General features: G+C 47.7%; 2 protein-coding genes across 4 annotated transcripts in view; both read left to right on the forward strand.

Annotated features, from left to right (window-relative positions):
* Positions 1 to 17,089, forward strand: part of LOC310756634 (uncharacterized protein) — an 820,367-nt gene that overhangs the window by 531,807 nt on the left and 271,471 nt on the right. The gene's annotated exons all lie outside the window — the stretch shown is intronic.
* Positions 1 to 17,089, forward strand: part of LOC310758165 (uncharacterized protein) — a 228,098-nt gene that overhangs the window by 113,990 nt on the left and 97,019 nt on the right. The gene's annotated exons all lie outside the window — the stretch shown is intronic.

Here is a 17,089-nt window from a genome sequence, read left to right on the forward strand (position 1 = left end):
ACATCCCCAGAACCTCACTGTCCTGTCTGACTAGATCCAGAGGTGACCTCTGAGGCCTCTTCTCAAACATCCTCAGGCTGGGCAGAGAATGAGGAGCTCCAGCGGGCATTCAGACCCTCCCTGTAGCAATGGCAGCTGCTGAGGCAGTTTCCTCCAGACCCTCTTTCTGTCCCGATACCTTCAAGGCTCCAGTTCTGCAGCCTGGTTCATGGAGCTCCACGTCCAGGACAACCAGCTGCTGAGCTCTGGGGCTCCACCCTGGGCCTCCCATGATGCCCTGGGGCAGTGGGTTGAGAAACAGGCTGGAAGGGGAGGAAGAGGCAGCTGAAAGGGGAAGCGGAGAAGCAGGGAACTGAGAGGAGGTAGAGAGGCTGAGGGGATGGGGTGTAGCAACTCTCCTACAGGAGATGAGAGGGCCTGATCCTGCTGACAGCCAAGGAGGAAGCCAGGAAGGAGACCTCCAGGGGCCGCAGGACTCTTCTCGCCTAACCCAGTGGATTTGGTGCACCTTGCTTTGAAGACACTGGATGTAATTATTTGTTTACTTTTGTAATATATGTTTGACTTAAATAAATTAGGGTGCAGCCCCTTTGTCTTTAGTGGTTCTTGCCTTCTTATCACAGGAGTTCCAGAGATTTTGAAGTTCCTGAGAATATTCACAGACTCTGGCAGGGAGGTGCCGATAATTGTTCTTCCAGTGAAAAGTGACTGAAGAACTAGTGTCCATAGTGAGATGGGATCATAATCTGTGGTTTTGCAGGGGTGGGATTAGGTTATATGAGGTCTGGGCAGTGCCTGGATTGGGGAACCACCTGGATGCTGCCTTTGGTTTCAGGACGAAAGAAAGGATGGTTGGGAATCTAATAAAAGAAATGTGTAGATATCTGATCTGGGGCAAAGTGTGGTTGGGGGTGACCAAGGCAGGGTTGCCCTGAAAGTCCACAAACCCAGGAGGAAGTTCTCCCACTGAGATGAAAAGAAGATGCCCAAAATATTTAATATATTTTCAATTTGTATCCCTCTCTTCCTCCCAAGGAGCTCAGGGCAGCAAACCTCAAAATGTTAAAACAATACCATTTAAAAGATTTAAAATTTAAATAAGGTATTTTTTCTCCCTCTGCCCTGATTAGAAATCTTCCCTCACCCCTTCTTCCCTGGTGGGGAGTGGGAGGCCATTTTGGGGCCTGCCTCAGATGTCAAAATGTATTGGGCTGGCCTTGGTGGGTGAGTTATGGTACGTACAATGGGACTTCACAGATAAGAAGAGGAGTTTGGATTTGATATCCCACTTTCTCACTACCCGAAAGCGGCAATATTCTCCTTTCCCTTCCTCCCCCACAACAAACACTCTGTGAGGTGAGTGAGGCTGAGAGACTTCAGAGAAGTGTGACTAGCCCAAGGTCACCCAGCAGCTGCAGGTGGAGGAGCGGAGACGCAAACCCGGTTCACCAGATTACAAGTCTACCACACTTAGCCACTACACCACACTGGCAAACCACTATAAACAATTTAAGGCGATATTGGAGCACTCCAAAATCATTTGCGGCTGTGCATGTGCAGATAATAATACATCTAGGCAACACATGGAGAACTGCACTGAGGGTTGCAAAGCACCCCTAATTATTCCTGTATCATTATCATGTTATCGTATAATCTTAGAAGATTGCAGACTGATATGTAAGTTAAAGTTTGAGCAGCTCCTCCATCGGTGTGGGGGTGGATGCCCACCTTGAAAACAGGCCTCCGTGGGGAGGAGATCATTTTTTTTAAAAAAAATTTAATTACATTTTCAAAAACAGGAACTGAGAGCATATTTAACCCCTCTCTCCTTCTCTCGTCCCACTTACAACTTCATACCAAATACAACATGTATACATATACCATATGACTTTCCTTCCACCCTAATCCTGGTTCCTTTGCTTTTCTACTACTCTGCGTAATCCACATATTTTTAATCATCCAATTTGTTCTCTATTAAATACTCTTATCCATTTGAACTCTGCTGGATTTACACAAGACCTGCTAAGCTATCTCTTGGTCTATACTGGTTCTTAAAATATACACTAAACATCCATTCCTCCTTGTATTCCTTGTCCTCATTTTCTCTTATCCTGTTCGTCAGACCAGCCAGTTCAGCAGATTTGAACCTTTTATGCTGCCCTCTCCGATTGCATGGTACCTGGAATAGCCCCGTGGTTTTCACCGAAGCTGAGAGTGATGAAACAATCTTTGAGATGGCTAGAGCGCCAGTGGCGGAAAGCACATTATGAATCGGACCAGACACAGGTTAGAGCTCGTCGAGCCTACCAGGTGGCGATAGCGACGATGAAGAGGACATTCTTCACCACCTCCATTTCATCTGCAGAAAACAGCAGCAGGAGACTCAGGTGGTTCGCAATCTCTCGGAACCACCTTTGTCACGGGGCCTGGTAGGGACCCCAAGATCTCCTACAATGCTTTTGCAAAGTTTTTTTGCAGATAAAGTCGCTAAGATTCGGAAGGAGGTAGACTCCACCATTTGAGCAGGGCCGGGGCCGGGGGAGGAGAGTGCTGGAGTCCTATCTAGTCATGTTATACGGGATCACTTTCAATCTGTTACCTCCGAGGATGTGGACAGGCTGCTTGGATGAGTGAAACCAACCACCTGTCTTCTTGATCCTTGTCCATCCTGGCTCATAAAAGCGGGCTGGGCGATGGGCTCTGTGGGGTGGTGAATGCTTTTCTCTGTGAGGGAGCCTTCCCAGACCCACTGAAAGAGGCGGTCATTAAACTGCTTCTTAAAAAAATTCTTTAGACCTGACCAATATGGCCAACTATCGCCCAGTCTCAAATCTTCCATTCTTGGGGAAGGTGATTGAGTGAACAACTCCAAGCACGCCTGGAGGATGCGGACCATTTGGATCCCTTCCAGTCGGGATTCATGCCTCACCATGGGACTGAAACTGCCTTGATCACGCTGGTCGATGATAAAATCAAAGTAAAACCAATAACACACACACACACACACACACACACACACACAAAAAGACCTGCATTTTAAAAGGGTACAGGATGTTCATCAGGTCAGCCAAAGGCCTGGTTAAAAAGGAATGTTTTTGCCTGGCACCTAAAGGTATACAGTGGTACCTAGGGTTACAGACGCTTCAGGTTACAGACGCTTCAGGTTACAGAACTCCGCTAACCCAGAAATAGTACCTCAGGTTAAGAACTTTGCTTCAGGATGAGAACAGAAATCGTGCGCTGGCAGCAGGAGGCCCCATTAGCTAAAGTGGTGCTTCAGGTTAAGAAGAGTTTCAGGTTAAGAACGGACCTCCAGAAAGAATTAAGTTCTTAACCAGAGGTACCACTGTATAATGAAGGTGCCAGGTGAACTTCCCTGGGGAGAGCATTCCACAGACAGGGAGCCACTGCAGAGAAAGCCCTGTTCTTGTGTTGCCACCCTCCAGACCTCTCGAGGTGGAGGCACGTGAAGGAGGGCCTCAGAAGATGATCTCAGGGTCCGGTTAGGTTCATTGGGAAAGAGGCAGTCCTTGAGGTATTGCAGTCCTGAGCCGTTTAAGGCTTTATAGGTCAAAACCAGCACTTGGAATTGGGCCTGGAAACTAACTGGTAGCCAGTGCAGTCGGACCAGGATCAATGTAATATGCTCAAAGCGTCTTGCTCCAGTGAGCAACCTGGCCACTGAATTCTGCACCAGCTGAAGTTTTCAGAGGCAGCCCTACGTATAACGCATTGCAGTAATCTAACCCTGAGGTTACCAGAGCATAGACAACGGTACTTAGGCTATCCCTGTCCAGATAGGGGCGTAGCTGGGCCACCAACCAAAGGTGATGAAAGGCACTCCAGGCCATCTGAGCCTTGAGGGACAGCAAAGGATCCAGGAGAACCCCTGAGCTATGAACCAGCTCCTTCAGAGGAAGCGTAACCCCATCAAGAGCAGGCGACCTCCCAGGCATCTCCTCTAGGGAACCACACACCAACAGAGCCTCAGTCTTAACTGGATTGAATAAGTGTGGTTAGGATTGTAAAGTTTGACCAAACTGCGGGAGGTAGTGGAGGACAGGCGTGCCTGGCGTGCTCTGGTCCATGGGGTCACGAAGAGTCGGACACGACTAAACGACTAAACAACAACAACAACAACAACAAAGGATTGTGAAGCAACCTGCGGGGGCCGTCAGAGTCTTAGCAAAACGGACCAGATGTCCCTTGATGGCACCAGCCTTTGGAATGTGACCCCCCCATTGGAATTTTTTGGGAGGAAGGACAAGACACGAGGTGGGCGTTTTTGCAAAATCACCAGGGGCTGAAAGCACTTAGCTGGAGTTGGTCAAAACAGCGTAGGATCTGGGAATCTGACGCAGGATTTGTGGCTCTGCTTCCTGCTTTCAGAGTCCGCCTTGTTTCCTGTATGGTCTCCTTCTATTTCTGTAACTAAACAAGGGCTAGAGTGACACCTCCACGTTTCTCTTGCTTAACAGAAGCTAAACCCCTGCAGGGTTCTCTCTGCAATTCTTATCATTTCAGGAAGTGGGGAGTTTTCGCCTATACAGCGGCCATTCAATGGCTGCTATAGCCCATAAAGATTAGAGACTGGACTTCTGCAGTGGGTACCAGCCACGATGGGATTATGCAGCCTGCAGTTTCAGAGGCAGGTGCCTCTCCGAATACCAGCTGGCGGGAATTGCAAGTGGGGAGGGTGTGGCTGCTGTGCTCAACTGCTTGTTGGCTTCCCCTGGGGGGGAGAACAGGATACTGGACTAAATCTAGCAGCCAGGCTCCATTTTTGACCCCCCCCAACCATGATTCTTCTTTTAGATAATAGTTACTGAGTTTCGTTCATGATGAACTGCTTTTTATTTTATTTTATTTTATTTTATTTTTATTTTATTTTATTTTATTTCTCTCACATTGCACTGTGATTTATTTATTTATTTATTTATAAAATGTAGATAAACGTGGTAGCTTCTCAGTGAGTAAATAAAAATCTCCAAAAGTCCGAATGTCACCTTAAGTTATAAGAGGAAGGGTCGTGGCTCAGCAACAAAGGAGACGCTCCTTCAGGTATACTAGACTGAGGCCATTTAGGGCTTTAAAGGTCAGCAGCAACACTTTGAATTGTGCTCGGAAACGTACTGGGAGCCAATGCAGGTCTTTCAGGACTGGTGTTATGTGGTCTCACTGCAAGGTTGTTAGGAGGATAAAATTGGGGGTGGGGTGCAGACTGTGTATGCTATTCTAGCTCCTTGCAGGAAAGGCAGGAGATAAATTTAATAATAATAATAATAATAATAATAATAATAATAATAATATTTTTTTAAAAAAACACCATCTTCCTTTCTGCAATTCAACACAGATTCTCCCTCTGCAGCCTGTAGAATTGGGTTTCCGAAATTGGTCTGCAAGCCTCATTTATCATGGCATGCCTGGTTTTTGTTTTTTTATAAATGCAATTAAAACTTCAGAGTGCATTGCAATTGCTATAGCCTAAAAAAGACAGAGTTGTTGTTGTTGTTGTTGTTGTTGTTGTTGTTTGGTCCCCTAAGACCCTCAGCCATTTTCAAGTGGATCATGGGGGGAAACAAAGTTGGGGAACCATAGAGATGGAAGGGACCCTACTGGTCATCTAGTCTAACCCCTGCAGTGCAGGAATCGCAGTTAAAGAATCTGTCTGACCTCTGTTTTAAAAACCTCCATTGCAGGAGTGTCTGCCACCTTCCACCTGCTGTAGGGTTATTAGAGCAATCCTTTGCAAGTCTACTCAAAGGGAAGTGCTGCTGAACAGACTGGGATTTACTCCTCGGTAAAGATGTGTGTGGGATTGCAGCCTCTTGGGCCCTGCCACCTCTCTGATCTTTCAACAAACTAATTTTCTCCAAGGAAGGAGAGTCCACAACCTCCTGAGGGAGACCATTCCACTGCCAAACAGCTCTGACTGTCAGAAAGTTCTTCCTGATGTTTAGTCGGCATCTCCTTTCTTGTAACTTGAAGCCATGGGTTCGAGTCCTACCCTCCTGAGCAGGAGAAACCAAGCTGGCTCCATTGAGGCATCTGATCAAGATTTGTATTTTAAAATGAGCTTAAAAAAATATATTTGTAAATGTTTGTATCTCTCATGCCAGACAGAAACCATACTCTGGCAGCTGTTTATCTTCTTGATCAAGGGCCCCCCTGATCTATAGCAGTGTCTCAGGGTTGTAAAAGGAAATCACAGGCTAGGAGCAAAAGGTCACACTGACCATACAAATTACAGAATAATCAAGTTGCAAAACACAATTAAGAGTTGGTAAATAGTAAGAATTATTGTGCCTCCCATTAGAGACTTGAGCCACATTTTCATAAGGTTAAAAGGGCAAATAGAAACAGCAACTGGACTAGGCAAAGCAGCTCTCTGAAACTGCTTTGAATCTTTAGAGAACTTGGAATTTAGCTTAGCTTTTACTAAGTTCCCTTTCTTCTAAAAAACTATATATGTTATGAAATATATTGGCTTAAATATAATTATGCAAAGGATTTAGAAAGTAAGAAATGTTAGGTTCTTATTTCATAGAATCATAAAGTTGGAAGAGACCACAAGGGTCATCGAGTCCAAACCCCTGCCGAGCAGGAAACACCATCAGAGCACTCCTGACATATGGTTGTCGAGCCTTTGCTTAAAGATCTCCAAAGAAGGAGATCTTTCATAGATGGTGTGTGAGGAGGTAAACCCAAGATCTCTGTTTAAGATAAAATTAGAACCATTAGCCATCTGTTTTGCAGGGAATAGGGCAAGAGGGGCCAAAGGTTATCTGGTAATTAAGGTGCCTGGTCGAGGTAAATGTAAGATATATGACTACTTATTTGCCATTTATAAATAGAAGAAAATATAGCTCTCTGTCTCCCATAAAAGGTAATAGGAAATGGGTGTATCTTTTATGATTGGTTCTAGCAAACAGCCAATAGGAATTTCAACCAGGCTGATTGGACAGAGGCAGCCAAAGGGAGGAGAAAGGGGGCTGGATTGAGGAAATATAAGTGCTGGCCATAATGGCAGGAGGGCAGGCCAGAGCTTGGTAACCATATACCACTGTGCCTCTCATTTATTTGTCTGACAAATAAATTATTATTTTAATTTCTCTATTGCTGCGTTGAATATTTCATTCCAGCTAAGCGTTAACCACAAGCAGGGTGCTACACCATCAGTGAAGGTGCTCTGCCAGTGACCTAAGGGGTCCTTCTGGTGAATGGAGACTTGATCAGAGTAGAAAATGGTTTAACTTCTGGGACATTCTTGTGTTAAAAACCCCTCCTTAGTTCTTCTCTCTGTTGGAATCTTCCCATTTTCCCTCCATGGATAATAAAGCAACCATGTGGGGCAGGGAATATTGATTCCAAAAATCAAGTACAGTGGTACCTCGGGTTAAGTACTTAATTCGTTCCGGAGGTCCGTTCTTAACCTGAAATGGTTCTTAACCTGAAGCACCACTTTAGCTAATGGGGCCTCCTGCTGCTGCCGTGCCACTGGAGCACGATTTCTGTTCTCATCCTGAAGGAAGGTTCTTAACCTGAGGTAATATTTCTGCGTTAGTGGAGTCTGTAACCTGAAGCGTATGTAACCTGAAGCGTATGTAACCCGAGGTACCACTGTACAGGGTTAATTGCTCCTCCCTCCCTGCAAGAAATGCTTTTGCAGCAGGCACTTATATTTGCATATTACACCCCCCTGCTGGGATAGAGGGTTAAACCACAGAGCCTAGGACTTGCTGATCGAAAGGTCGGCGGTTCGAATCCCCGCAACGGGGTGAGCTCCCATTGTTCGGTCCCTGCTCCTGCCCACCTAGCAGTTCGAAAGCACCTCAAAGTGCAAGTAGATAAATAGGGACCGCTCTCCGGCGGGAAGGTAAACGGCGTTTCCGTGCACTGCTCTGGTTCGCCAGAAGCGGCTTCGTCATGCTGGCCACATGACCCGGAAGCTGTCTGCTGTCCCGGCCTATAGAGCGAGATGAGCGTGCAACCCTAGAGTCGGTCACGACTGGACCTCACGGTCAGGGGTACCAGTGCCGTGTAGCAGTTAGAGTTGTGGATTTGTATCCAGGAGACCTGGGTTCGAATCCTCACTAGTCGTGAAGCGCCTCAGCCTGACCTACCTCACAGGGTTATTGTGGGAATTAAATGATGGGACGAACAGCCAAGTTGCTGTCTTGCAATAAAAGCAAGAACTGTTTGACAGGGCGCTGGTCTCCCTGGGGAGGTGGCCTTGGGTGCTTGAGCTGAGATTCCTGCATTGTGGGGGGTTGGACTAGATGACCCAGGGGTCCCTTCCAACTCTGCAATCCTAGGATTCTGCGTTCTGCTTTCCCGCAGCTTCTCCCCTTCCCTCCTCCCTTCCTACACCCTCCCTGCAAGGCAGGACAGGAAGAGCTGCCGGGGGGGGGGGAGGGAGGGAGGGAGGCGGCGATTCCCAGCGAGGAGCTGCAAGAACTTCCTCGTTCGCTCTTCAGCCTCGCTCTACACTTGCGCCTCGAATTCGGCCCGGCGACCGGTGCTGCCACCTGCGAGCAGATTTCTGATTGGCGGAATATTTTCCCCTCGCCCAATCCCGGCTCGCTCTGCTGCTGGTTCCGCAGGCGGGGCAGAGAGCGGGACTCAGAGCGGCGGAGGGTGGAGGAAAAGGGAGCTTCGTTTTTTTGGGGGGGGGAGATGGGGGTCCTCCTCCGCTGGCCCCCCCTGATCCTGGGGGCGGCTGCCCACCTGCTGCTGCTCCTGGACTGCGTAGGTCAGTACCTCGGGGGGTCAAACTGCGGGGCTGAGGACCTTTGCCAGGGGCGGGGCGGGGTGGGAGTTCCCAGTCCGGACTGGATCCGGAGTCCGGATCCCTTCGTGAATATCCTTCCCCGCCCCCCGCTTTGTATGCCGCCTGGGGCAGAGACCGCAGCCTTACTCGGCTCGCAGAAAGAAGCCAGCCCTGCGAGGGCGGCGGGATTAATGGCGCGGGAAGCGACTCGCCCCTCGCACGTGTTGCTGCTTCCCAGAATCCGGTGGGTACGTGAAGAATCATAGCACGGAAGAAGGGATGGAAGGGACCCTGAGGGTCATCCAGTCCAACCCCCGTGACTGAGGGATCCCCTGGCCCGCAATTGCCAAATACTCTGCTGATCGATCGTTTCTTTTCTCTGGCGCGTTTGTGCCGCTTTCCCCCTCAAATTCCGCTTGCGCTGCCCGCCCCCAAAATGTAGAATTTGAAAGTTGAGTTGCCTTTAGAAACGCTTTTGCTTATACACTATTATTACTATTATTTACTAAATTGTTTACTGAATTTCTGTACTGCCCTCCACCCGATGATTACGGGGCAGTTTACAATATAAAAACATAACGAGACATAACAAAATAGCAAACAAAACTATTACACACACGGCCATAGTTTAATCGGTCTAAGGACTAGTTGAAGAGTACCTTTTCCCCCTGGTGTCTCCCGGGGGAGAGCATTCCACAAGTGGGCAGTCACCACAGAAAAGGGAATTATTATCGTTGTTGCTCCCTGAGGAGGGGGGTGAAAAAGGTGGGATCTAAACGCAGTGAGTAAGCTCCTCTGCTAAGCCGCTTAAGAAGTCCGGAGGGGCCAGCCAGATGGAGATCTCCATGTGTGGTCGCAGTTGGACCCGTGCTAGTTGCAAAACATGCCTGGCGGATTTCAAACACTGATTGAGGGATATGTTGCATCCTGGAATTAAAAACATGAGGCTTGGTGCAGATTCAGTTTCTGCCCTTTCCCTTTCTTCTCAATCCATTTGGGGCAGAAACTTGCCCTTCAAAGGGAAACAGAGATGGATTGTGGGGTCTGGCCAGGTGTGTGTGTGTTGTTGTTTCCAGGTGTATCTACAGAGCACCTTTGCCTGTCCTCTTTTTTTTTCTTCCCTTTGAGGCAGCCTCTGGGAGCTGCAAAATTTTATCCCCCTTCCCCTCCTTATGCCACAACACTCATACTTTCTGTTCCCATGGCTCCTGATTCTCCCCAAATTTTGTTTTTTTACGCTCTATCCCCCAATTCTCTCCCAGTTTATTTGCAATTTTTCCATGAAAATGGAATATACCTCAAATAGGGGAATGGCAGTGGGGAAGCTATGAAATGTTTTGTTTTGATTCTACAGAGCATAGGTGCTGGGAAGGGGCATTGCTACAAACCCATTGCCATATACACCTCAGATCTTCCGTTTGGGGGCTGCTGGATTGTCAGAGAGCCCTCAGCTGCAGGACCCCTAACTCTGCCCCCTTTTCTCTTCCTTTCCAGGCTCCCTCTGCTCTGCCTCCTCTATCTTTAAGGGCAGGTCTACAAACTCCCCCAAACCCGGTTGAGCTTTGGATCTCCTAATTTAGGGCTGCTGCCTGTAACACAGCAGGATTAGGGTGCTTCCTTCAGTGGCAGGACCCCTAACTCTCTGCCCCCTCTTTCTTCCTTTCCAGGCTCCACTTCTCACTCCCTGCGCTACTTCTACACAGCCGTGTCTGAGCCTGGCATGGGGCTGCCCCAGTTCATCATGGTCGGGTACGTGGATGACCAGCCATTTGTTCAGTACGACAGTGACACCAAGGAGGCGCTGCCTCAGGTCCCCTGGATAAGGAAGGCGGAAAAGGAGGATCCTCAGTACTGGAAGAAAATCACGCATCTCTTTCAGGACACTGAGAGAGTTCTGTGGTGGAACCTAGTAACCCTGCAGAATCGCTTCAACCAGAGCGGAGGTGAGTGGAAGGCAGGAGAGGCAGAGACCCCCAATATTCATCTCTCTGGCGCTCAGGAGGCAAAGGGAGATGCCTGCTGATACGAAAGGGGCGAGGTGATGGGCAGGATGTTCTCCAACCTGGGCAGAAGTCCTTCCCTCTCCCCTTCCAATCTGTACCTGCACTTTCTTAAAATGATACATTTTTTACTCTGCAAAAAGGCACTTGGGAATGAGCTGCAGGTCGGTTATATGATAATGGTCATCATCTTGATTTGTGAAATTGACCGATTGGGCCAGTCACTGTGCAAACCCCTGGCAAAGAGAAAAGGAGACTTGCTCTTTCCTTGAGAACCCATGCTGGGGCAGGGATCTTGTTTTGGGGGGGAACAGAGAAGGCGCTGTCCAGAGTGCTGGTCAATGAGGCCCAGCTGCTTTCTGATTACAGTTGTACCTTGGAATCCGTTCCAGAAGTCCGTTTGACTTCCAAAACGTTCGGAAACCAAAGCGCGGCTTTAGCCAATTGGAAGCTGAAGAAGCCCCATCAGACATTCGGCTTCCAAAAGAACGTTCGAAAACCATAACACTCACTTCTGGGTTTCGATCGTTTGGGATCTGGAACATTCTGCTCCCAAGACATTCGGGAGCTGAGGTACAACTGTACGGAGTTTACGAGGGATTGCCAACATTTGTTCAAGCAAGATAAAACTTTGCTTTCCCTGAGGGGAAAATACAAAAACAAAACCCCTAACATTCTCAGGGTGCTAAATTTTGTGTCATACTCTGGAAAACAAACACAATTCTGGAACTGTTGTGTGATGGTTCAAAGTGAAAAGCAATGTATATTTGGCATTTAGAAACTGCAACAAAGATTTAACATAGTGGGTGGTGAGGCGGGAAAGATGGCGACTGTGATACAGCAGCGGTGCAAAAGCATCCTTAAAATCTTAAATTGCTACCTACATAAGCTAAATAAGCGAATTATTTGAAATGAAGACGTTAGCTGCAGGATCGTTCAGAGTGAGGGGTTTACATTCAGCCTATACTCAGACTTACAGTTGTCCAAAGTGTCTGGCCTTGGCAGTCGAAGTGAAATTATTCAGTATAATAATAATAATAATAATATATTTTATTATTTATTTATATTATTTATATCTGACCAAACTGCGGGAGGCAGTGGAAGACAGGAGTGCCTGGCGTGCTCTGGTCCATGGGGTCACGAAGAGTCAGACACGACTAAACGACTAAACAACAACATTTATACCCCACCTGTCTTGCTGGGTTTCCCCAGCCACTCTGGGCGGCTCCCAACAGAATATTAAAAACACGATAAAACGTCAAACATTACGTCGGAATCTGCTCTGGATCAATATGAGTAGAATTCGTGACAGGATGTCTGGCAGACAGCTTTGTTGGAAAAGCTAACATGGAAACTGTGGGTAGCAACAGGCCAAAAGGAAACGATAACTTCTACGCAGTATGGGGCAATTTTATTGGACACACAGGTAGTGAGGCCCGGGGGGGTAGTGTTTGGGGTGGGTAACACAGTATGGGATTCATGAAGTGTACATTTTAACCTTTCAAATTGTTGCAGACATTATGTACTCCTTCCCTTTAATGAGACTGGAGTACATGATGTGTTGTTTTATGGTTTTTAAGGTTATGAGAATGTTTGATATATATGCTCTGGCAAATAAACTATTTTTAAATGGGGAAAAAAGAAAAACAAACTGCAAAAAACCCCCGACCCCAGACAAACTCCAAGATCATAATCCAACACAGAAGTAAGTAAAAGAAGACTGATATATTTCAGTGAAATCAGGGCTGCAATTCTTTACATGGATATACCTGGAGCTCAGTGCTGCTTACTTCTGGTTAGACGCATATATAATTGCACTGTAAACTACTCAGTTTTGTGTTGGATTATGGTTAAAAACCGGGGGGGGGGGGGCGGGGAGAGATATAACATCCATTTCTTTCCATATTCTCCTCACGGTTCACGTGGTGCCCCTGACTTTTCCCTGAATCTGAGGTTGTTTCCCTGAAACTGAGGGGTTGTTTGGTTTTGTTTTGTTTTTTGTTTTAAATATACTGCTCTGAACTTCTCTTTGCGTTCCTGGTCTGGTTCTGTCTCTTGCCTGGCATCACATGTCTCTAGGCACCAGGCGAAAACATCCCTCTTCTCCCAGGCCTTTGGCTAATTCAACAATCTATGTTCTTTTAAACTTGGAGGGGCTGTGTGCTATGATGATGATGATGATGATGATGATGATGATGATGATGATGATTACCGGTAGTCTGCCTCTATGGTATGTATTTTGGTGGTGGTCTCTTGTAAATCGACCTGTGGTCTTTGGATAAATAAATAATAATCTCTCTCTTGTGCACACACAACTCTTGACATCTCGGGTGTCTCCTTCCTCTCCCACCCCCAGGTTATTCCTCCCTGCAGGAGATGCTTGGTTGTGAGCTGAGGTCAGACGGGCGCAAAGAAGGGTATTGGCAGTTTGGCTACAACGGGAGGGACTTTATCGCCTTTGACAAGGAGACCCTCACCTGGACGGCAGCCGATGCAGAGGCCCAAGTGACCAAGAGGAAGTTGGATCCTATCGTGGACCAGAACCAGTACCGGAAAGCCTACCTGGAGAAGGAGTGCATTGACTGGCTGCAGAAATACCTGGAGTACGGGAAGGAGACTCTGCGAAGTAAAGGTGAGATACAGAAAACCTCTTGCCTTTAAAGTCTTTAAAACTAGATAAATTAACCTTTTTTAAAAAATAGAAAATGTGTGGGGAGCCCATAAAATATGTCTTAGAGGGCAGGATGCAGCCCCCTCACTAAGACTGTAGGTTAGCAGAAAACCTGCACATGGTGAGAGAGTACGGGAGTTCCCACTTCTACCTTATTATATCTTTTATTTATGAGGAATATTAGTTTTTTCCATGGTGAACATTCAGAAGTGTCATCTTCCCCAACCCCGTGCCTTGAAATGGTACAGTCCACTCTTCCGCCTTCAGGAATCTGTCACAGGGGCCAATCACATGATCCAGTGTTTTGACTGGGATGGACCATTGCACAATAGGGGGGGGGCTAGGAATCCAGCCCATGGGAATCCTGCCCTATATTGAGAGCGAAATCCGTCATGCTATGTAGGAAGCAGGGCCTGACCAAGGACCTCCCTCTCTCTCTCCCCCAGGACTGGGGAGTTAAGGTCCAGCGGAGGCTGAGGGCACCTAGACCAGGTGGGGCTCCTGGGAGGTCACATGACCAACCCCCAGGCCCCCATCTCCTTCCTTGAAAAGGAAACAGTGGACACTTGAGCAGAACAGTTGTCCAAGTCCATAGCACCTTCAGAAGGTGTCCTTGCTTACTCCCAGGTAAGGGGACAGAGGAAGGCATCCTACAAAAGATTTAGAAATTCCGAGTGTATCTATCTATGTTCCAGACGGAGGAGTTTAGTTGGTATCCCAGAAGTTGCTTCCTGTCGTGATGGATCTGCTGCAGATGGGGAGGGAATGTCAGACCAGCCAAGAGAAGCATGAGGGGTCCTGTCTCTCTCTTACTAAGTTTTGTTAAAATGAAAATTAATTAAAAATGAAATAATTCTAGCACCCTCCCTTTTTGCGGACTGACACATACGTATTAGCCACGCTTAGGGAGATCTGAGCAAATTCATCTATGGGGGCCTGGTGATAATTCACCCCAGAGACACTGAGCATATTTCTTGAGGTTGAGGATTTCACCCCAAAAGCCACAATGAAGCGTTTTAAAGGGTGACAACATGCAAAGGGGTGATATGATAGCCATGTTCAAATATATAAAAGGATGTCATATAGAGGAGGGAGAAAGGTTGTTTTCTGCTGCTCCAGAGAAGCGGACACGGAGCAATGGAACCAAACTACAAGAAAGAAGATTCCCCCTAAACATTAGGAAGAACTTCCTGACAGTAAGAGCTGTTCGACAGTGGAATTTGCTGCCAAGGAGTGTGGTGGAGTCTCCTTCTTTGGAGGTCTTTAAGCAGAGGCTTGACAACCATATGTCAGGAGTGCTCTGATGGTGTTTCCTGCTTGGCAGGGGGTTGGACTCGATGGCCCTTGTGGTCTCTTCCAACTCTATGATTCTATGATTCTATTCTATGATTCTATGAAAGGAGGCTGGGAATCACCCTCTTTAGGATGGATGTTCTCTTGAGGTCAGGTGAGGGGATGGATGGGGTGGGAGGTCTTGTTTGGGGTTTCTGTGGGGAAAGGGCTTGACCTTCCTTCCTTCCTGCTCCCCTCAGCAGAGTCACATCCCCTCCTAGACCGAGTTTCCAGTCCAGGCACTGCAAAGCGGGTGGGATCCTGGAACAGCCCCTTCAGACAACAGCTACCCAGGGAGCCAGTTTTTGAACAAGGGTTACATTCTGCGAATCATGCCTAAAGCCAAAATGGTGTATAGTCAAAACACATTGGATCCAGGGGCGATTGGGTTGCCAAAGTCCTTCTTCCTTGGACACCCACCTCCTCTTTTTGTTTTTTGGAATATTTTTGGCAAGTGCGTAAAGCTGAATGTGCACAAGTTAAATGTGCGTAAGTTGCTGGCCCACTGGGCCTCTTGGTCTGCCCTTTCCACTCCAGGGGAGGCTGCCGTGGAGAAGGGAGATGGGCCCTTTCCAACCTCAAGGGACCCTTTCAGGGCAGGCGGGAGAACTAGAAAGGAGCTCTGTCTTTCCCAGGGCTCTTGGCTTTGTTCACTAACTATTGGGCTGAAAAGTCCCGGAGAACAGAGAGCAGTGAGTCCAACATTTCTTCCCCCTTAAGAGAGGAACCAGGATCAGCTCCCTGGGACAATCTTGGAACCACAAGTAGTGTTAGAGCTTTTCAAGATAATAAATTAATTTGTGCCTAGTCCTCCCTCCCAAAGGAGTCTGCTTTGGCAAACAAAGGATAAAACATCTGAAAACAGTTCCACAATAGACACTGACTGGGGAAGATGCCAAGGCAGGTTGAGGAATCCCATTTATTCGCAGTTCTTTTTAATTTCTGGAGATGTGAGATTCTGACTAGGTTGCCCCTTGGGTCCCTGCTCCTCTGCTCTTAAAAAATGCAGGATTCCTCCAGGCTCCCGTTGTGGATGTCTCTCTGTTAACGACTTTTTGCAGAGGCTCCGGTGGTGAAGGTGACCAGGAAGGCAGACTATGACGGCCTGGAGACCCTCGTTTGCCAAGTCCACGGCTTCTACCCCAAGGAGATTGATGCCAACTGGGTGAAGGATGGGGAGGTCTGGCAGGAGGGCACCTCCCGAGGATTGGTCGCCCCCAACTCGGACGGGACCTACTATCTTTTGCTCAGTGTCCAGATCGACCGCGAGGAGAGGGAGCGCTTCCGGTGCCGCGTGGAGCATGACAGCCTGGAGAAGCCTCTGGACGTGGCCTGGGAGAAGGAGCCAGGTGAGAGACAGACAGACAGACAGACAGGAGGGGAAGGGGTGGGCTCTGGGAGGGGGATTTCCACCCAACTCCTCCCTTCAGCAGCAGCACAGCTCAGATGGGGAACCCCAGTTGGATCCTGTGTGTGTCTCCGGAGGCAAGCAACTGAATTGGAATCTGTAGATTTCAGGAGAGGTGCATCCTTTTCTGGCAAGTGTCTCATAGGCCTTGAACTCAAATTGGATGTTGTAGGTAAAAACCAGCTGTCACCTTTTTGCCTTTAAGCCCATGTAGTTGTGATGTCACAGATTGTTAGCAGATATTTTACTTCTTCAAAATCAAATGTGTCAGCAGAGTATGTGGAATAAAACTTATTATGACACCTATCTGTAGAAAGAGACACCGCCTTTCCAATAACTTACTTACTTACTTACTTTATTTATTTATTTGTTTATTTAGCTAGCTTGCTTTGCTTTGCTTTGATTATTCTCTATTTAAAACTTGGACATTTTGCTTTATTTTAAAAATCTGTCTCGACAGACATTTTAAGTCTGAAAAGGGAGGGCATGTTTAGGATAAACAAGATGCTTTCCCCCCTAAGGGGTTGTGTCTTCCCTGAAGGCCTGTAATGCTGGGCTCTCAGAGGGGGGTCTCAGAGGGGAGGGAATCCCTTCCTCTCAGGGTCACGACAGAGAAGGCTGAAGTATGTGAGGAGGAGGAGACCTGCGGTTGAGTCTTGAGTCTGTGATGAAACAGGTGTGCCTGTCTACTGTCTTCCTTAAATGAATTGGTTATTTTGAAGACCTCTAATGCTGGATTCTGGTGGAAAAAAACTCCCTTGTATCGGGGCCACTACAGAGAGGACCTTGGTCTGTCAGGAGAGAGAGAGAGAGAGGGCCTGCTTTGCAGATGTAAAATCCTCCCAGGCTCATAGCTCAGCACCTCTACTCCAATCTCCTGCTTGAGGCCTTGGGGAGCTGCTGCCGCC

The sequence above is a fragment of the Podarcis filfolensis genome (assembly GCF_964270895.1).
Source record: "Podarcis filfolensis genome assembly, chromosome: 2".
Lineage (NCBI taxonomy): Eukaryota > Metazoa > Chordata > Lepidosauria > Squamata > Lacertidae > Podarcis > Podarcis filfolensis.